The sequence below is a fragment of the Danio rerio genome, chromosome 12 (assembly GCF_052040795.2).
Source record: "Danio rerio strain M-AB ecotype USA chromosome 12, GRCz13ab, whole genome shotgun sequence".
NCBI classification, from domain to species: domain Eukaryota; kingdom Metazoa; phylum Chordata; class Actinopteri; order Cypriniformes; family Danionidae; genus Danio; species Danio rerio.
In genome coordinates, this window is record NC_141032.1 from 35,099,819 (window position 1) to 35,122,338 (window position 22,520).

Here is a 22,520-nt window from a genome sequence, read left to right on the forward strand (position 1 = left end):
TGATTGTGAAGCGCTTTGGATGTATGGCCATACACAATAAATGCGCTATATAAATACACATTACATTACATTACATATTGATTTCAATTATTGTATCTTACATCGTTTAAAGGCTATTTTACCTGTTTTAAGGCAATTTCTGGTACAGATATGGGATACAAGTTATTTTTAACCAAATTTAATATTGTAGAATTAGAATGCAACAATAAACCTCATTGCTTTTTAGGTGTGTTGTGCCTCCATGACTGTCTGTCACATGGTCGTTCAAAAATCATTATAATATATTGATTCGCTTTTAAAGAAGTCGAATTTTAGTCAGATTTTTCTGTTATGTAATGAACAGAAAGTTTAAAAGATTTAAGATTGAACCAATCTCAAATTAAAGCACAAATTAACATTTTATTTAAAATATGTACCGTTAATATCAAATCAATATAACTGATATACTGTTACCTTTAAAGGGCTCTCTTAATAATAATTTCAATCATTTAAAAATATCTCAAAGTAAATAATTTTTGTTTTAACCCAGCAGGCACAGTACGTCAAATTGACATCAGATTGACATTATACCCCAAAGCATGGGGATGTTGCATTTTGTTTAAAAATTAAAATTGGGTTGATGTCAGAACACAACGTCACGCCGACATCAATGTCCAAACTAAATTCAACCAAATATCAACGTCTAATGATGTTGATGTTGTGTGGACCTAACCACTATGACATCTATCAGATGTTGAATTTTGGTTGCCATACCTGACGAATAAATGTCAGTATTTGATGTCAATGTGACGTTGACTCGAGGTTGGATTTCGGTCACTTTTCAACGCAACCTAAAATCAACCAAATATCAAGATCGTTTGTTGCCGTTTTTGGACATGAAAATAACATTGTCCTTAAACGCTGGCTAGACATTGAATTTTGGTCACCTGATGTCACGACCTAAATCTAACCTAATATTAACGTCTTATGATGTTGTGTGTGCCTGCTGGAAATATTTGTAGTAATGTGTATTTTGTTGTATGTGCTTAGTGGCACCAAGCACACATATTGCTTTTAAGATATGATTTTTTATATGAATAGTGTAAATTGAACTCTTTGCAAACCACAAAAAATGTCTGTCTGAGGTGTATCGTTCTCTACAGAAAGGTCTTTTTGAGTATAAAAGAAGTAGTAGAAAGTAAAATTCACATTAAAAAACACAGCTCTGACTCTATATTCATGCATTTATTTAAACCGAGGGGAAAAATGTCACGATAATGAAAAGATTTCTCAGGAAGGAATCACATCTTTCACCCCTCACAGACATATGAAGTGCAATATCAGATGTAGTAAAACCAGTGGCTAAATGTAATAGTATGACCTCTGGCTGGCATCGAGACACTCCAGATGGGCCAATTTGAAAGGATCACAATGTCCAACCATATGACTTTATTATAAAATAGCCACCATAAAAGGAGAGTGACTCTGTCTTTTATTTCACTGAATGACTCCATATAGCAAGGACACACGGCGACACCTGCACGGATCACAAAGTGGAGCATGTGGGCAAAACGCACTCACAATTTCGGTTGTGAATATTCATTCAACTGATTTAGAAGCTATTAAAGTTGTTTTGAAGCCAGCACCTTTCTCTGGCACTCATTTTCAGAGTCTTAATGGATCAGAACAGCGCAATTCTGCTTTTTTCTTTCACTTAAAGGGTTAGTTCAATTTAAAAAGAAAATTATGTCATCGTTTACTCACCTTCATGCCTTTCCAAAGACATTTGTTCTTGTTCAGAAGATAAATGAAGAGACTTTTTGAAAGAATATGAGATTTCTGTCCTTCCGATTAAAGTGTATTCATCTCTAGATGTTTCAAAATAATCGTAAAGATTTCATGTGTAATATAAATCAATATGAATTGAGCTACTTAAAAAATAAATCACTTTATATGATGGACAAACCTAATTTAAGTTTTTATTCACATATGTGTGATTTTGTAGTTTACATATCTGTCAATTATGTTACATACTGTGTATACAAAACTGGTAACAAAGTTTGGTGACATTTTTCAACTTGTGTTGCTAAAAACTAATTTTTAAAAACAGTTTAAAATTCAGATTAAAAGTTAACGGTAAGATTAAAAGTCTGAGATTTTATTTATTTATTTTTTTTTGGTCAAAAAGAACACTCAACTTTCTCCTGTTAGAGATCCTATAAGAGATTATATTGACTAGGGATGCAATGATTATAGATTTTGGTTGTGTGATTAACTATTATAGAGTTATCAGGATTTCAGTTATCACAAATATTATTCATTCATTACTTTAAAAACACTATGAAAACTCCTTGTATTTTAAAGTTTTATTTATTGCTGCTCAGTTATCAAATAATACAGCACATAATAATATTAATAAAAAAAAAATAATAATAGTCCATTTATCTTTGGACTTAAAATAGGTTTAAAAAGTGTTTGGCATTTAAACATATGTAAAAAATTTATACTGAAAATTGAATAATGAATAAACAAATAAATACATAAACAAATAAAGATAAGAATACATTTTAAAAAGTATTTGTGTAATGTGAATCTAAGCTAGCTAAGTATTTCTCTTTTAAAGCGAACAAATTTAATCAAATGCTGCTGAACCTCTCCATGAAAGGCACTTTTGATCAACTATAATATAAACTTGTTTGGTATTTTCATTTTGTATTAGAATTATATATATTCAATACAAAATATGAAGCTGACCAGTTCGTTCTTGTCACATGACTCACGATGCGCTCATGCCATTCTTTTAGCTAGGTGCGCCTGGGAAGTGTGAGTGTGTTGCGCCGCATCCTCATCACTCTAATACATGCGCAAGAAAATAAATAACGAACTTGCATGCGCAAAAGACGCGAAATGTGAGTTGCCCTTATTTATTAACCTCAGGCTCAGCCATAGTTAATCCAGTGTGTGTGCATATTAGCTTCGGTGTAAAAACTGCTAACTTTAAACTAGTGCACAGTTGGCATACTTTAACTTGTTTAGCTGCAGCAATTTTGAGAAACCTTTACGATTTATTAACTGTGACGAATTAAATAGCAGTTAATTGTGAAATCGGTTAATCATAGCATCCCTAATATTGACATAATTTCTTGTATCTTACATAGTCAGTAGCAATTTTACCAGTTTAAAGACAGTAACTGTTACAGTAACAGATATGGGATACACGTTATTTTTAAACAAATTTAATATGGATGCATCAACGAACCTCATTGGTTTTTAGGCATCTTGTGCTTCCATAACCAAATTGGAATGCAGTGTTTAAGATTATATTTGAATTAGAGCCTAAAGAAAATGTGTTCATCATATAAATTGCATATTTCTCTTCAGTAGATAATTTTTTTTTTTTTGCTTTTTGTTTTTTTTTGTACTTTTGATGAACATTGTGGATGGACAGACTTTTAAAGAAAAAACAGAAATCTCTCAGTTTTAATTAAAGTATCTTTATTTTGTTCTCAAAATGAACTTACTTCTAATTGGTCTGAAATGATGGTGGTGAGTGAATGATTATTTAGATGTAGATTTGCCCTTTTTTTCCTTCCTTAAACTAGTAACGTGACTAGTATCATGCAAGCTTTAACAGTTTACTGTGCAACTACTGTAAGTAACCTACATAAATTGTTATATTTTCTGTAGGGTGATGCCGCCGGATGAGCAAAATACAGTACTTAATGATATCTGATGCCAGTTGCATCAAAACATGTTTTTTTTTTTTTTAAAGTACAAATAAACTTGCGTCTTGCCCTGCAGAATTAAAGAGTGCAGAAACATAACTCCACCACCGCCTTTGATGTGAAACAGTCCTCTCCGTCTCTTAACTGAAGAGGATTTTGGCAACAATTCCCTTTGATAGAATATACCTGGGCGTTTCTTAGTCAGAAAGTGTGTGGGCTTTTGATGTTGTGATCTTCTGAAAAAGTTTTTTGTTGTTGCTTTAGGGACGAAAGTCTGTTCTGCTCCACAAGTTTGTGGTGGGACGAAAATTAGTCAGCTGAGCGCTGGTGAGATTGATGTGTTTTATGTCTTCAGGAAGGGTGGTTGGACCTCATTGCATTCAAGTGGGTTCACAATATGTCTCGTATGTTGCATGCTGTGCGCTACGACAAGTTGTTAGGCACAGTTACTTGTGCTGGTGCTATACTTTTAAGAGTTTTAGGAGATCAATCTGAAGTCAAACTAATAAAAACAAATTGGCTGGTAAGAACTAAGTTGGAAACTTTTCTCAAAGTGGGCCGGCAGAACTATTCTGTTCAAAGCTTCACAAACTCCAACTCTCAAGAGCGAAGATTTGGGGTTGGATCATTAAGTTTGGTGCAGTTAGTTCATTTAGATTACATTTGAGGGGATCAAAGCATTTGAGTTAAATCTTTAACCACCAATTGCATGTGCAAAGATTACAGACATGCAGTGATAAAGCATGAGAGATCTTGAATAAGATAGATTAGTTGGTTTCATTAACAGTGTTTCATTACTGTCAAATGCATTAATGTAATGCTTCTTAAAATATATATTCATTAAGATTAATATTAATATAGATTTATACTAAAAGCTATTTGTTTACGGGAAAATTTGGAAAAATTAGTCTCTCTCTGTTTCTGAAAGTTGTCTTCATGCCATAATCTTGTCCACCTTGTCATACTGTTTGCCTTTCTGGTCACTCACAACAAATTATAACTCAGAGCCAATACCTAGACTGTACAATAGCATCTGTAAGATCCACAATATACTTTCTGGATGGACACATCACTGCTTTGCTCTATCACTCTCAAATGCTTTATCATTTCAAAATGACATTATGAACACAGGAATTAAACTGTACTTTCACATTTTAAATACTGCTACCTCAGCAGCCCTTTGTGCTGTGGTACCAAAACTTAACACAAGGACTGATCGTTCCACCAGATCTGCAACAAATAGATGTTCGCCATTACGGGTTTTTAAAAACTGCTACGGACAAAGATCCTTCTTTTTTATGTTCACAAAAACCTGGAATGAGATCCCACAACACCTAAAAACAACAACAACACTGAGACTTTTTTTTTTTTTTTAAATCCCTTGCTCTTCATCTGATGGTCACTGGTCATCGCTATAGCCACTGAGATAGCAGCCTGTTTCTCTATTGTTTGTATGTTTGGTGATTGTTTGTACTGTTCTCATGTGTTGATATGAGATGGTAAGGGTGTTTGTTTTTATGTTCTGCAGAGTAGGAACCTGCTGAAAAACAGCATTCATGCTGAGTCAGGGCCGGTTATCTTTTTTAATCTTTTCCTGTTTAAAAAATATAAATAAACAAATAAACAAAATAAAAACATTTTTAAATGTGGTCATGCATCAAAAATGATTGTTGAAATGGTCATAAACAGATAAAAACATACAAAATGCTTTAATATACAGTTATTTGTCACTTTTTTCTCTTTATTATTATGCCAAGTACAAATGACATTGTTTATACATTTATTTATTTTTTGTATTTATAAACCCACTTCAGCAATAAAAAAAAATTTTAAAAAATAAATAAAAAATAATAATTATAATAGAGCAAAACATCAAAATTTGGTAAAAGAAAAGGTAATAAATAAATAAATAAATAAATAAATAACAATAATGGATGATACACTCAGGGATAATGCTGTGCTCTCTTAGCATCTGGACAGAGAAAGAAAAGACAAAAGCATTACAGAAAAAAAGATTACAGTTACACACTAAACAATCCCAATAGTGCTCAGGAAGTACATTTATAGCAGAGAAATATGATAATAAGGTTTGCCAAACATATGAGAATTTGTTAGAACCTCCAATTGAATATTTATTTTTTTCCAAGTGTAGATATAACATCAGATCTTGAAGCTAGTGTGATGCTTTAGGTGGATTTAAAGATTTCCAGTGCAATGAAACTTGTCTGCGAGCCAGTAAAGATGCAAAGGCAATAATGTCAGAGTCAGTTCATCAGGTGCAATGCCAAACATAGCAAATTCTACACATGGCTTAAGCTGTACTTCACACACTTTAAACAATGTATCGAATATAGATGACCGGTAGGGAGTAAGCTTAGGGCACATCCAAAACATGTGAGACAAGTCTACTTTAGCTGTGTGACAAATTATGTCTTGTCAAAAGTACAGTTAAAAAAGTAGGACTGTGATCATAGATGTATTTAGTGTAACACTTTAAATTGTATTAAACTTATTTGTCACTTTTTATACTAATGTCTCGCAAATGCTTTAATGCTTCTTAAAAAAAATAAATTGACTATTACTAACCAGTTGGCGTTTCTGTGTGGAGTTTGCATGTTCTCCCTGCCTTCGCGTGGGTTTCTTCCGGGTGCTCTGGTGTCCCCCACAGTCCAAAGACATGCGGTACAGGTGAATTGGGTAGGCTAAATTGTCCGTAGTGTATGAGTGTGTGTGTGTGAATGTGTGTCTGGATGTTTCCCAGAGATGGGTTGTGGCTGGAAGGGCATCCGCTTCGTAAAAACTTGCTGGATAAGTTGGCGGTTCATTCCGCTGAGGCGACCCCGGATTAATAAAGGGACTAATCCGACAAGAAAATGAATGAATGAATGAATATTACTAACCAGTTGGCGTTTCTGTGTGGAGTTTGCATGTTCTCTGGAGTTTGCATGGGTTTCCCCTGGCTGCTCTGATTTCCTCCACAGCCCATGCACTATAGGTGAATTGAATAAACTAAACTGTCTGTAGTGTGTGTGAATTAGTGTGTTTGATGTTTTCCTAAACTGGGTTGCATCTGGTAGTGCATAAAACATAGGCTAAATTAGTTGGGGGTTCATTCCGCTGTGGCGGCCTCTGAAATAGAGACTAAGCTGAAGGAAAATGAATGAATGAATGTTACTAACCAGTCCCAGTTACATTTGTAATTATTACAGCCAAGCAACTAATTAAAATGATGATCACAAGCTTATAAAAACAGAATATTTTGATATGTTAGTTGCTTAGAGCAGCTGTCAGTTGTAATGCAAAGAGTTCCTCTTGTAAGGAAACAAACGCACATGTAAATACAAAGTTTTTGAGCTAAATTGAGTAAATACGTTCACCGCAGTTGATGATATATGCAAATAGTTAAATGCTATTTAAATGTATGCAGTGTATTTTGTATATATGCATAAATATACAAGCAGTATGCAGAACTGACACTGATTGTTTTTCGCTTTGAGCCTTTTAAACTAGCTGAAATGTAACCAAATTGCCTGGTAAGAGCTAAACACAAAACTTGAAATAACCGAAAGCCTCAAATTGAGATTGTTTTATTTCAATGCTAGCCTTAATCTCTGCCCAGAAAGTGATTCCTCAGAGTACGAGTAATGAGTTGTACTTCATATTCCATTATATCAAGCAGTCAGGGAAATTTGCGCGTGTCACGTGAACGAACCCCCCTCCCCCGACTCATTCATTTTCAGATTTTTTTCTCAATACTATAAAGGCCATACAAGTGTGATGTGGGAAATGCGCTTGATTGTGTAGAGAAACACAGAGTGGTGTAAAAAGCAAAAGTAGTTCAGAATGCTGTATTTTACCGTCTCTTTGCGTCGATAAGAGCTGACAGATCTTTTTCCTAAGCGCAGGCAGCCTGATGACAGTAGACTATTCACAGTAAGGCACTGATCACTCTCTTTCTCTCTCCATTCGCCGCATGAAAGAGGGTTTCGACGGCGCCGTACCTTTCGTGTCATTTCACGGGCTGTGTTTTTTCATCAAGCGTAGCTGCGAGTAACTTGTAAAGCAGCTCAGCCGTGTGTCTGTCACGCCTTGCTCTTCATTCCGTTCTCTCTTTTTCTTAGTGCGGAGGGAAGGTCTTTTTCACTTGAAAATGGGGGAAACTTTTAAATTAGGCACTTACACAACAAAGGCTTTTCTACAACTCTTACAGCAGCGGCCACCTCCCCTCCTCGTCTTTACTCGCTCGTTTCATCACCTACATCCTTTCATTTTGGTGGGATATTTGTCGGAGGCTCTTGCAGACTGCATAAGTAACAGGAGTTAATGTTTGAGGGACACCCGCGCCGATGGTCTATAATAAGAGGTCTCGCTAAGCCAAGGGTTTCCAAGGATATGAGCTCTTTAAACAAGCTCTCGCTGTACCGCGAGATTACTTAGTTAAATATTATCAGCAGGCCCATCCATCTTTGCACATTGTATCACTTGAACTACAATATCTGACCTTCAGCGCCAACTTGTAATTGAACTCGCTCGCTGGAGTTTGACTTATGCTGGCTTTGCTGGAACACATCTCAGCGTGACTACATTATCGTGTCCTCTCTTCATCTCTCGGATTTTCCTCTTCACCTTCCCTTGCTCTCGTCTCCTGCCGCAGGAAAAGAAAAATCACAGATGAGATCTTAATTGTTTCTCTTAGACAGTAATGAGATTAAATGGAGAGCAAATGGACACTTTTGCTCTTGAGGGTAGGATCGCTTACTGTATATCTCCGCTAGATTAAGAAGACAGCGGGTCTCATTCACAAATAATTGTATGGATTGGTTTGTGTTTGTATGCACAGGAGAGAGCTTCTCCTTTATAATATCCACCTAATTCAGAGTTTGTTCTTAACCTTCGAATGATAATGGATTCCAAGTTTTGGAACCTCTATGCAAAGAGGTTGGTTATTTCCATAAACACACCCACCTCCATATAAAGGCTTTCTTTATATAGGGTTTATTCACTCTCATCAATCCTTTAAGCAATGCCAAGTGTGCCATTCTCTAAACCTAATCAAACACCCTTTAGCTGTATTATATACGGCACCTCTCATTAGTCATTTTTTGCAACTCATGTTTAATTTTTTTATTACTAGTAAGGATAAACAAAATTAGTGTGTACATATTTAAATTGTACATTTTTATTTTCAATATATATATGTAATTTTCTTTAAAGATCAACAGTGGTACTGGTATCTTGTAACAACAAGTACAGCGGTTTTTGTTAGAAATTCTAACAAATGCATAAAAATGCTTGAAGGCAAGGACAAAATTAAAAGGAGATTATAAAACAAATGTAGATAGACATTGAGTCAAGTCACTGAGTGCCCTCAAGAAAACTGCAGGAGGAGGACCAAATGTGTCAGAACATCTCAGACCAGTGATGTAAATCATAAGTACATTTTTCCAGTGGTAGAAGTCTGATTGTCTGTCTCAGGTAATCAGGTATCTGTGCAGTTGACAATAATACATTTTTTTTTGGCCAAGTATATACAAAAATTTAATACACATTCTCTGTCAAGACAGTGTCATCAAGACACAGTACCGATGTACAAAGCAAAATTCTTTACAAATATTTTTTGAATCCTCAACTTAATATTAAAAAAACAGGACACTTTCCCTTGGTGTTGATTTTGCTCCTACGATATCTCACATGTTTGCAAGGATTGGTAGTGATAAGATCTTATCAGCATATGTTGTCATTTTTTACAAGTTTTGAATAAATGAATGTATTAAGCAGTAATTATTGTCTTGCAAGACTAATTTATTCACATTAGTTGTTATAGCTCTACTCACTTTTCTTGTCAACAATTGCTCTTTTTTTAAGAACAAAGTTATATACTTCAGTGAATTAGATCATCTTGCTTACCTTCCATAGGAATAAAAAAATGGCCAAAGTACTTTAAGCAAATTTAATATTAAAATTTGTTAGTAGTAGAGGTAGTAAATAAATAAATAAATAAATGTAATTTATTTATTAAGGCAATGTTTATTTACAGTGTATAGCGCATTTTATACAGAATGGTAATTCAAAGTGCTTTACATAAACAAAAATAAAGGAAACAAAAATGTAATTAATAAAAGATTTATAACTGATTTAGATTAAAAAAGATTAAAGAATAAAATTTTTTAATTGTGTATAAAAAGTTATAAAATAATGAAAAAGAAAAGTCATAATGGTGCGATCTGTCGGACGTAGCATAGTGCTCATTTGGTAAAGGCACAGCTAAACAAATGTGTTTAAAGTCTTGATTTGAATGTGTCTAATGTTGGAGCACTTCTGATCATTTCTGGCAACTGATTCCAGCAGAGGGGGTGCAGTAACTAAACGGAGATTCACCCTGCTTTGACTGAACTCTTAAAATTTCGAATGTTCTTGATCTTAATGATCTGATTGATCTGTTAGGTTTGTTTTCAGTCAGCATATCTGTAATGTATTGAGGTCCTATAGGCCATTTAAAGATTTATAGACAAGTACTAACACTTTAAAATCTATTCTGATAACTGGGAGACTGAGAAAGGACCTCAGGACAGGTGTGGTCTGCTCTGATTTTCTGATTCTGGTCAGAATCTTGGCCACAGTGTTCCGGATGAACTGTCTGACTGTCTTTTTGAGAAGACCAGTGAGGTGTCCATTACAGTAATCCACCCTGCTGGTGATAAAATCATAAACAAGTTTCTCTAAGTCCTCACTGGAAACAAAGCATCTAATTACTGCAATGTTTGAGATGATAGTAAGCTGATTTACTTACTGCTTTGACATGACTACTGAAATTCAGATCTCACTCTAGAATCACACCAAGATTCTTGATCTTTTTTTTGTTGTTTGACCCTTAGAGCCATGTGTGCATTCACCTTAAGAAAAAAAAAAAGCCAGAGCAATTTAATTTTGAGGGTATATTTCAACAATGACTCAAACTAGACTAGGCTGTCTAATTTTTTACTTCATCTTACAAATCTTGAGAGAACCTTTGAGAAACAGCTGACTTATATTCAGACCAGTGAAACCTCACCTTTCCTTCTCCCCCTCCTCTTTCTCTTTCCTTCTCCAAATGGCTTTTTTGCCAACAGCATGGATTCTATTTTAAGAATATTCTTAGATTCAGTGCGGTACCACTTAAAGAGTGGGCTTTATCATATCTGTGAAGTTTGCCTGAGTCTAAACAGGAGCTGGTTATACTCCAGAGACTCTCGAGCACTCATTTTCCCTTTTGAGCTGACTCCAGTAAATCATTTGACACCACGTCTTAAAAAGAGATGCGTGCATCAAATCTGAATTCACCACAACAAAAACACCCGTTGCTTTCCAGTGAAATCCAGCGGCTCTGGCGATGGTGTATATAGGAATTCCTCAGGGCACTGTGTGAATGGAGGCCTGGAAAAAGATTCAGCCCTTCCCCGTAGGATAATTGCTCCTCTCCCAGATGAGCTGTGCTGAATTGCTCCATACACAGTGTCGGAGGCGGCTGTAATTCTGTCTGAAATTTCACATTTTGCTCAGAGTCCCGCTGTGGGTGCAGATCTCCTGCTGGGGACTCGACTAAACCTTCCGCAAGACTAAAGCTCGGTCCCTCGTCTGCTTCTGATGGCATATGGCCGAGGGCGATTCTAGGATTTCAGCCTTAGGGGGCTCATCCCCTTACCTGAATAAGAGATGTTGTGGCTCAAAGGAATGTTTTTTTACAACAGTTCATGAGTTTAAATCAAAATCAGACTCATTTTTAATGGAACAACTAAGTAGCAAGATAAAAAAAATGAATACAATTATTATATACTGTAAATTTACCAATGCAGCAAAAACTATAAGGATGATAGAAGGAAATGATTCAGTTTGACAACTGTAGACAATGTTTTCTGCAACATGAGTCGAACAAAAAAGGTTTATTATTATTATATCTTATCGTAATATTTAGTACTTTGTAATGTTCAAATGTTTTTTTATCAGACTACAGTTACTTTTTGTTGATTGCATTATTATAAATGAATCACAATTACAGTAAATTATTTATAAATTGATTCGTTCAAAGATGAAAATAAAACAAAAAGACATTAACTTTAACAGCTTTGGGTTAATTTAAGAAAATTATATTTCATAATGATTAAATCCTTTATTTAGGAGCATTTTCTTTAACACTTTAGAATAGTGACTAAAACTAATAAGTTTTTAGTTTTAAAACGCATTTCTGCGGTTACACCTTCTGTTTACACTACCCCGGAGTTTTCGAGCTCTGAAAATGGAGTGTTTTGAAAACTCTTAAAAGGCCATTTTGGTTTTAAATCGCTGCTGCTCCATGCCAGTGTGAATGGGGGAAAACGGAGACATCTAAAAACGAAGGTATGGCTGCAGACATTCTGTGGAAGAACGCATCTGATTGGGGCTTTTCTCAATATTAAGAATAAAAGCGATCAGTCAAATGTGCAGAATCAGTGTACATGGTTAAGTAAATTAATATGTTTTTCTAAATGATCCTTGAGATCTGCAAAAACAAGTAATACCTGAGAACAAGTAATAGATAAAAAAAAAAAAAAAAACAGAATCGTTAGATAGAGACAAGATTAAATATCAGGTTTAACAACTTAAAGATGAGATCCAGCGGTAGATCCTTGATGAACTGTCCGACGTGTGCTGCTCTCACCTGGGGAGGTGTGCTTACCTGCTGACTGCCTGGAGCTCAGACGTGTGCATAAGCTGCAGCGCATGACAAAGTGTGTGTGGTCACGTGATGTACGTTTTCAGCGGTACAGTGTGGATTCTTTTCAGAATCGCTAGGTGAAACCGCCAGTGTGGATGTGAATTTTTTCATTCTAAAACACCATTTTAAAACTAAAACATATTAGTGTAAATGGGGCCTAACATGAACAATGTGTGTGTATCTTTTCATCATAGTTCAATACTTACATTAATAAAATCCAACGCTGTGCTAGTTAACATTAGTTAATGCACAGTGGATTAACATGAACTAACAATGAACAACTGTACTTTCAATAACTAGATGAATATATGCTGTAATCATTGTATTGTTCGTTGGTTTTTGTATAGATTCACTTGATTCACATTTCATACATTTTCTTGGCACAATTAATTGAAATTGAGATGTTTACATCATCTGAAAGCTGAATAAATAAACTTTCCATTGATGTATGTTTTGTTAGGATAGGATACAAATTGCTGAAAATCTCAGGATTAAAAAAAAAAATCTAAATATTGAATATTGCTTTTAAAGTTGTCCAAGTACAGTCCTTAACAATGCACATTACCAATAATAATAATAAAAAAGTTTGATATATTTGGGAATTTACAAAATATCTTCATAGATATGGATCTTCATGGAACAGAATTTTTGCTTAATTTTCATTCATTCATACATGTTTCTTCGGCTTATTTATCAGGGGTCACCACAGTGGAATGAACCATCAACTATTCCGTCATATGTTTTATGCAGCGGATGCCTTTCCAGCCACAACCCAGTATTGGGAAGCATGCATAAACTCTCACATTCATACACACACATAGACACTATGGCCAGTTTAGTTCATCCTATTAACCTATAGAGAAATATTCACCTGTGGGGGAAACCAATACACCAGGAGAAAACCCACACGAACATGGGGAGAGCACGCAAACTCCATACAAAAATGCCAACTGACCCCCTAGAGACTCGAACCAGTGACCTTCTTGCTATGAGACGACAGCGCTAACCACTTAGCCACCATGCTGCCCTTTTTTGCTTCATATTTTTGGCATAAACGAATAATCGATAGTTCGACACACACAATGCATTTTGGACTATTGGCAAATAATAAACCCATACACTATAAGACACGCACCAATGTAATTGCTCATTCAGCATGTCATCTTCATCAATTTGTGTAGCCCAGAAACAGAAACAGGCTATACTGTAGAGTAGTTGATAAGCTCAGTTTAGGTCTATCTTTTTACAGGTCATGATATTTGCCCCTTTCCCTGCTCTTTTTATGGTATATCATCTCTACATTCATGCATACACATGCATGATTATGGCTTTAGGGCTGCGCTGCATGTGCAATATTCATCTCCCTTCAAATAATATAAGAGCTCAACTATTATTCATTGAAGTTCTGACCTTACAGAAACTCCTTTGAGATTGGGCCGAGCATGTTATGCTGTTAAAGGAAATAGAAATACTTTGTTGTTTCTCTCTTCTGTTTCCCAACTGACATTTAAAATGGGCTTTTTGATTGAGTGTGGTGTTTTAACTTGAAGGTTTAAGTGTTTGCTAACATATCCTGCAGCGTCAACACTAGCATCCCTGGCTTAGGCTCATTAGCATAGTGAAGCGTTGCCTAGAGAGGGTGGCGCTTCTGCCAGCGCTGTGCAGTGAATTGTATTTGCCCTTTCTTGGTGGATGGGAAAGGGGGGAAACCCAATCTCAATTCCACACATGAGTCATGAATTCAGCCGCGTGTGTGAATATGGCTCACATTCAGGGCCTGGCTGGAACTGAATCTAATTGGATGCAATCGACTTTGAATGCAGATAAAACACTTGATTAACAGTGCTACAACAAGCCTTGTGATTAGCACCAACTGGTAATGGCCGGCCTTCTGTGTGCATCCTGGGATTGACATTGGAGACAAAGCAGGCTGTTTTGGGGCCAAATAAAAGTTGGACAAGATGCGTTTGCCTTTATTAGCTCACTTTGTACAATAGTTAGTTCTGGACCTCAAATTTGATTGGCTGAAAGGTCTTTCCAGCTGTGCTATATTCTATCAGTCTGTTTATAGCATTTCTCACAGAGATTGTCATTGTGAAAAAACAAAGCTACTGTCATTTTTACTAATATTGCTGTTGATCTGTATCAGCTTTTTAGATAAAAATGCAAACGTTTAGGTTTTAACAACATGTTCTGTTTATAAAGATATTTTGAAAATCGTCATTAATGTTTTAAAAAATTGGAGCTCCACGTGAACTCATGAACCTACAGAAAGCATACTTTCCTCTGCAACTTGCTTTAGTATTTGGGTTTAGTATATAGTGGATAAACATAAGATATAATGATAACACTTTAGTTTAAATCGAGTTCTGACTGTTAATTAGTGGGTTATCGCCTGCCTATTTTTAAGAAATTGTTTTTTTAATTCATTCATTCATTTTGTTGTCGGCTTAGTTCTTTTATTAATCCCGGGTCACCACAGCGGAATGAACCGCCAACTTATCCAGCAAGTTTTTACATGCCCTTCCAGCCGCAACCCATCTCTGGGAAATGTTTTTTAATTGTACTTACAAATTCTGTCTAGTCTTATTCTAGTCTTAAGACCTAAACCTACCCAATACCTGACAACCACATTAATACATATTAATAATTAGCAAATAATGAGTTTACTGAAGTAAAAGTTATAGTTTATTTTAGTTAATTGTAGGAATTGTAACTTACCATAATGTGTAACTAATTTAACATGTCAGATGCAGTGTTCCTTTAAAAGAGTAATTAGTTATAGTTACTAGTTACTGCTCAGAAATAGTAACTGTGTTAGAAACTTACATAATTATAAAAGTAACTAATTACCAATAAAAAAGTAACTATTGCATTACTATTAAATCTTGACAAAGAAATACAATTATTAAATTATTTATAAAATAAATTGGTGAGAAAACATCATTTTTATTTGCTTTGACCTCATTGCTTCGTCTCCTCCTTTGGTAGCAGAGCTCCAAAGTTATCACCTGCATATCTACAAATTTTGTGGCAGCGTGCGACGATGTGAGGTGCTTCATTAGATTAGAATTACTTGTCACTGACGCAGACATACTCTATTTTATTTTTTTTTTTTTTCCTGGGCATTTCATAATGTTGTGTGATACATAAACATTCTTTCCTTTCACCTCAGTGAGGGAAAAGTAGTGCTTCCTGATTGCAAACTTGTTGGATTTGCCATCGTTCTGACTCCTGGTCATTGGTGTTTGCGTGTGCTTGTTTGTGAATTCTAACTATACTGCTTCTGATTGGCAAACGATGGAATAAAGGTACTAGGGTTGGGCATCTAAGCTATAATGCCGATCCGATACACATCTCGATACAAAGAATACGATCCGATATATTAGCGATACATTTGTGACATATTGCGATGCAACACGATACGATTCACACCCATATCACGATACAATGCGATAATTCAGCACTAACTAATTAGATCAAGTTTATGAGATGATGTGAAAGAGGATGCTGTGCCATTAAATAAGTTTGATTATTTATTAACCAAGCAAAACCAAGACTTTTTTTTACAAACTGGCACTTCTCTCAGAGCCAGAGTGTCAGTTTACAGTAGAGGGCCATTTTAGAACATATAGCACATATTATTTAAGTTTTTTCAAGATAAACAATGTATAAGTGCAATATATATTAAAATATATATATATTTGCACTCTTTCAACATAAAGGTTTACCATTGCACAACAAGAATTGTGATTTAACTTTTCAACTATGAAAACAAGTTTTACAAAGATATTTTGCCACTGAATATTCAAAACTTAAGGTCGTGAACTAGCAGTGTTATGCTGCTTTCAAACATCACTGTCACTGTAAACAACAGACTAATAAAAATATAATTAAATACAAATTAACATGAGGAGGTGTTTAAAACCTTCGTTCTCCGTGACACTAGGCTGAATATCTTTGCAGATGAACAATGCAGTAACATCCGTTATTGGCGTAGAGCGCACAAAACTGTTGCGCATGGAAAAAAACTTGCAATGCTTTTCTCACCACTTTTGGAGCTGGTAGCTACAGTTGAAGCAGTGCAGAAAGCCGGGGATGCAGAAACACTGGAAGATGTTTCCACAACAACACCGTGGCGCCGCTTCAAGTGAGATTTCAGATTAGTCGTACTGCCCGTGTATTTTACAGATGCGCGGCACATTTTGCAAATTGCATCTGTCCTGTCAAGTCGTCCATCCTTAAATCCATAATGTTGCCATACTTTAGATTTAGAACTCGGTGGGGAATAAAATGTTTGTTTTGCTTCTCGCACTTTCTGAGGGCGCACCACTAGCTTCATCCGCACACCTGATACACTGAGTTGTAGTGTGTGCACATCCGCAAATCCGTTGCTAAGGCATACTTTATGTAGGTCGATTAAATTATGCGCCAAAAACAGGTTGACAACACTTGTTAATAAATAAAAAATACATTCTATATTAAAAATATAAGTTGTATCTTGGAAAAACCGATGCATCTTGCAAAAAACGATGCATCTCGATTTGCTTCCAAAATTTCATTCGTCCTCTGCTGTTCTACCGATGCACTCGCATCGTGCACGCACATAACCGCGTATCGATACATATCGGTTAATTTTCCCATCCCTAAAAGGTACGAGAGCTGACACTGGGGCAATACCTTTTCAAATGGTATTTGTATCTAAAGAGTCCTTAGTGGTACCTCAAAGATACATATCAGTACCCAAATGCACCTAAAATGTACCTTTGAGGTACCAACATGTGAACAAATATGCACCTTTTAGAAAGGGACTGCCCCAGTGTCAGCCCTTGTACCTTTATTTCTGAGAGTGTATGTACACATTTTCAGTTAAACCACATTCATATACACTCCAATAGTCATCACTGGTTGTTTATCTGGCCCACCCCAGGCCCAAACACACACACACACACACACACACACACCAGAGAAAAAGAGGTTCTATGGCTGAGAGAGACGCTGCTCGCATGAAAACCACATCAGCGTTCTCAATTACAGTAATGCACATTTTATTGTCAGTAACAGTGTACTTGTTGCTGAAAAAATTATTGCCATTAGTAACACTTTTCATGTATAGCACTGTTATTCCCATCACTTGTTAGATCTGAAAGATCATATGTTAAATATTGTTGAAAACCAGTATACTTTGTCTTCCATTGTATTTTTTCATGGATGTGAATTACTACCAGTTTCCAACATTTTTCAAAACATTTTTTGTGTGTGTGTGTGTGTGTGTGTGTGTGTGTGTGTTTAGATGAAACTCATAATGGTTTAAAACCAGTTGAGGGAGAGTAAATGTTCATTCTTGGGTGAACTAGCTCAATTTAAAATAGAGGTGTCTTTGTGTTTTTAACTGAACTCCTTCGCAACTTTAATAGCTATTGTTGCTTTTGAAATAAATTTGCATTATATCATTCTTGGTGTTGAAAAACTGTCTGTGTGCTAGTGATGACAATTTACTTTAGTGCTGGCTGCATTCTTATGCTAATAAAAGGCATCAAGAGAGTATCTTTACCTGTGAGTCACAAAAATTTATATTTAAAGGAGACAAAAGCAGTAGGGTGATCTCATGTCTGTTTAAATTTGAAAATTTTACGTGTTAGTGATTATTTAGTGAACATGGTTTGAATAGATCATATTTATTTATTTATTTATTTGTTCATTCATTCATTTTCTTTTTGGCTTAGTCGCTTTATTAATCTGGGGTCACCACAGCATTGCCCCATTTATTTATTTGTTTATTCATTTATTTAATCCGTGATCCTTTTTTTTAACAATTATGAGATTGACTTAAATTATCTTTGCTGTATCACTGTCAATTTCTCTCATACTACTTATACAGTAATGTACAAGCAGTGTTGGATAAAGTTACTTTTAAAAGTAATAAATTACCATTCAAAGTCTATTATGATCTTAAACATAACATACTTAAACAAAACATACTTTCTTTAAAAAAGTAACTACGTATGCAGTTACTTTTTAAAGTGATTTAAGATTAATAGATTACTTTTAAAAGTAATAGCCTATAAGCTAATGATGATCTTTAGCCTTGACATATTCTCAACGCAGCAGTTTCGAATACCATATTGATTTTGTAAAATGGTCACAGAGAAATAGAAATATTAAAGTATATAGTACTTTTTAAAAGTACATTCTTTACATAACCTTACACCAGAAAATGTCCCAAGGTGTAACAGGCCTTGCATGATGGTGCTCATATACAAACAGAGACTGACACTGGTCTAATGAGCTGTGCCATTTATTCATTGTTTAACACAGTATACAGTGTGTTTTCTCACACACTTGCATTATTGTGCAGTAGGCTGTCACAAACTCTGGTGTTTTAGCAAAGTTTTAATGACCATCCATATTTATGTTGAGGTCTCTTCCTTAAGATTTAAACTGAAAATATAGGTAATGTGTTCACAGTTAAAAATAAGTATTTTTTTAAAGCACACTTATTCTTTAACACTTGACTGGTCTGAAGTATATCAGGCTGTATTCATCACATTCCTAAGTTAATCTTAAGATTTTGCCTTTGTTTATTTTCATTTATTCATTATTTTATTTTCGGCTTAGTCCCTATATCAACCAGGGGTTGCCACAGTGGAATGAACTACCATCTTATCCAGCATGTATTTTACGCAGCTCCAACCTAACACTGGGACACATCCATACACAATTTTTCACACCCATACACAGCCAATTTAGCTTAATTTAATTTAATTTAATTTAATTTAATTTAATTTAATTTAATTTAATTTAATTTAATTTAATTTAATTTAATTTAATTTAATTTTAATTTTAATAAAATTTTATTTTATTTTATTTTATTTTATTTTATTAAATTTTATTTAATTTTTGTACAGTGGATCGTATGCTGCCAGTTTATGACCTGCATTTATCCAAATGCAGGATTTATTACACAGAGAATAGTCAGGCAGATGATGGTTACAATCAGGGGCAAACAGTAACATACAGGCAAATCCAGGAGAGTGGTCGATCTGGGCGGCAAACAACATAAAGCACATAAACAAACAAAGCAAATATCACTACAAGGCAAGGCAAAACACGTCGTAATGTTCACTTTACAGCTTCAAGACTACTGTGTGTGTTTGAGAGGTGTATAAATAGTTTGTGTAATTAGTCCTGAAGCTCTGTCTGTTTGCAATAATGGGGGATCTAGGCCAGGTGAGTGAGTGAAGTGCATGATGGGATTTGTAGTGCAGTTGAATGTGAGTGTTGTCCAGTAGCCCGCAAGAGCAACACTGCTGATGATCATAACAGTGACAGTTTTACCAGCTGTTTTTCTCTCGACACATAATGTCACTGTTCAGGTGGAGACTGAGGCATAATTAGAGGATCATTATACCATTGCTAAAACATTAAATCTAATGGTGCCTTAAAACTTTAGCTCCATACATCTGTACATCTATGTATCTCTCACCATTAGATACTTTTTAGTATCCATATTTGATTTTAAAACAGAACTGTTTGCAGCATACCACAACTTGCCTGTTGGAAGTTCATTGAAAAATATATATATATATATATATATAAATATATGTATATATATATATATATATATATATATATATATATATATATATATATATATATATATATATATATATATATTTTTTTTTTTTTTTTTTTTTTTTCCCCCAGAGTTATTATACTGTATCTGTGAACACACATAAGCATACCTGAAATTGAAACATTTTAAACACAGCAATGTTTCGGATACATATTATACTGTACTCGTCTGTTTGTCCACATTGTTTTGGTCTCAATCGGTGCAGTGTGAGTTGCCCTTAAAAGTGATTGACTGGAATAAAACCGGCTTGTATGTAATGCTTTGTGGTCCCTTCAAAGGGAGGACTCGTCCCCTTTTGGTGAAGCGTTGAGTGGAGGCGATGGTGAAACTGCCTGGAAAGTGAGGCAGAGGCAGATTTAATGAGGTTGCCTGGGAATGTTGGGAACTATTATTTCTTATGTGCCCTTTCAGTCGAGCTTAAAAAATTTTGCGAAATGTTTTGCTCATGTAACATAGAGACTTGTCTTTTTCATCTTTTATGAACTTAGCATTTAGCTGGGCCGAACCGCCCGTGGCTCTCATTAACATTGCTCATAAACTCCTCCTCAAGATACACAAGTCTTAAACATGAGAGAAAACTGTGAACATGAAATTAAAACTCTGTGAATTGAAGAAAAATAAGGCAGGAGAGAGAGACGAGAGTCGGTTGGCACAGTTTTCATTCGGTTTGGATATCTCAAGTGAAAAAAAAAAAAACTGTGAAATAATCCAACTAGATGCAAATAACAGCTTTAGGATACTGGCTAGAGCATTCTGTGTCAAAACAGTGTTCCTAAATTTATGGTAGTAATTATTTAAATGAACAACCGAAGTCCAATTGTGCCAGTCAACTCCTACCAACTGTCTGGATTTTAAACCACATTTGATATTGTTTTATTAGGATTTTATTAAACATATTTTTTATTAAACAGATTTATATATTTATGTTTTCATTTAGTCATTTGTTAATTTATGCATGAATGCATTTATTTATGAATATATGTAAGCATTTATTCCTGTATTTATTTAATGTAAACATTTATTTAAATTATTATTATTTTTATCATTGTTATCAATGCATTATTATTATTATTATCATTATCAATTTATTATTATTATTATTATTATTATTATTTTTTGTTTTATTATTGTTAGGAGTAGTTGTAGTAGTAGTAGTAGTTTATCATCTAATAAAATAATTCATAGTAGCATACATAATAGCCCTTGTTTGTTTAATATAAATATTTATTTATTTTATTGTAATAATGCATTTGAGAATACAGTTGTGTAATTAAACAAATAATAATAATAATATTAACAATAAAAAACAAATAATAATAATAATAATAATAATAATAATAATAATAATTATTATTATTATTATTATTGTCATCATCATCATCATCATCATCATTATATCAAACAATTAATAATAGCATAATTAATTACCGTTTGTCTTTTTTTTTTTATTAAATTCCATTTTCTACTTTATTTCTACTGCAAAATACTGTAAACATCTCTGAATTAAATTAAAGAGGCGTTCATTTTTCATACAGAAAGAATGACATTTACCTAATTTAAATCCACACGGCATCATCGTGCAGCATCAGCGTCTGTTTAAACTGAACGTGTGAACTTTTCTATTTTTTCTGTATTTTCTGTAGACTCTCACAGGCGCACCGCTCTCATTGAAATGAGTGGGAGCGCTCGTCCTGTGTGGAGGACATCGCAGCTCCTCTGATAACCACCTTCCCTTGTGCTCCTCTATTTTCTCCATGATCCTCAGCAGCCGGCCTACGCACACGCGCACACACACACACACACACAAACACACACACTCCCACGTCCTCACACACAGATACACCTCTTTACTGTGGCTATGCATTGATGTTCAGACGCTCCTCTGAAGTCTCCTTCCTGACTCCAGGAGGGACGAGGCTGGAGACGAGGAGAGGGATTCAAATCTCCCAAACACTACTGACACACGGGGCCTGGTACCTCTTTGATTCCACAAAGGATACAGAAGTAAATAACTGAAAAAACAACCGCCAAAAAAAAAAAAAAAAGTATGAAGGTGCAGAAGTGGATTTCTTGTGCTTTGCGTTTTGCTAAAACTTGTTTGTGAGCTTGTTTTTTCTTGGTTCAATTTGGAGACCCCTCTTTGTTTGGCAACAACAGTAGTTTAGAATGATTAGTCAAGAATGATGTGATAATCATGGTAGCAGTAATCAAAGCAAGTTTTTTTCTTTTCTTTTTTCATTTTGCTGCATGTTACATGTGTCTGTTTTTATGTTGTTGTTATGTGTTGTAATGACTTTAGGCTCATAAATACAGAATATGTAAAATGAGGTAAGTTTTTTTAAACTAATATCGAGAGGATCACATGCTATGATTGACCGCGGCTGGTCTCACATCAACGATCATTGATAAACCAATCAGATAAATCCAAGCCTACAATAAACTTCCCCTT

At 34.8% G+C, this 22,520-nt stretch overlaps 1 protein-coding gene across 36 annotated transcripts in view; it reads left to right on the plus strand.

Moving 5' to 3' along the window:
• The window catches only part of rbfox3a (RNA binding fox-1 homolog 3a), an 886,893-nt gene that overhangs the window by 314,449 nt on the left and 549,924 nt on the right, over positions 1-22,520 (plus strand). The window lies entirely within an intron of this gene.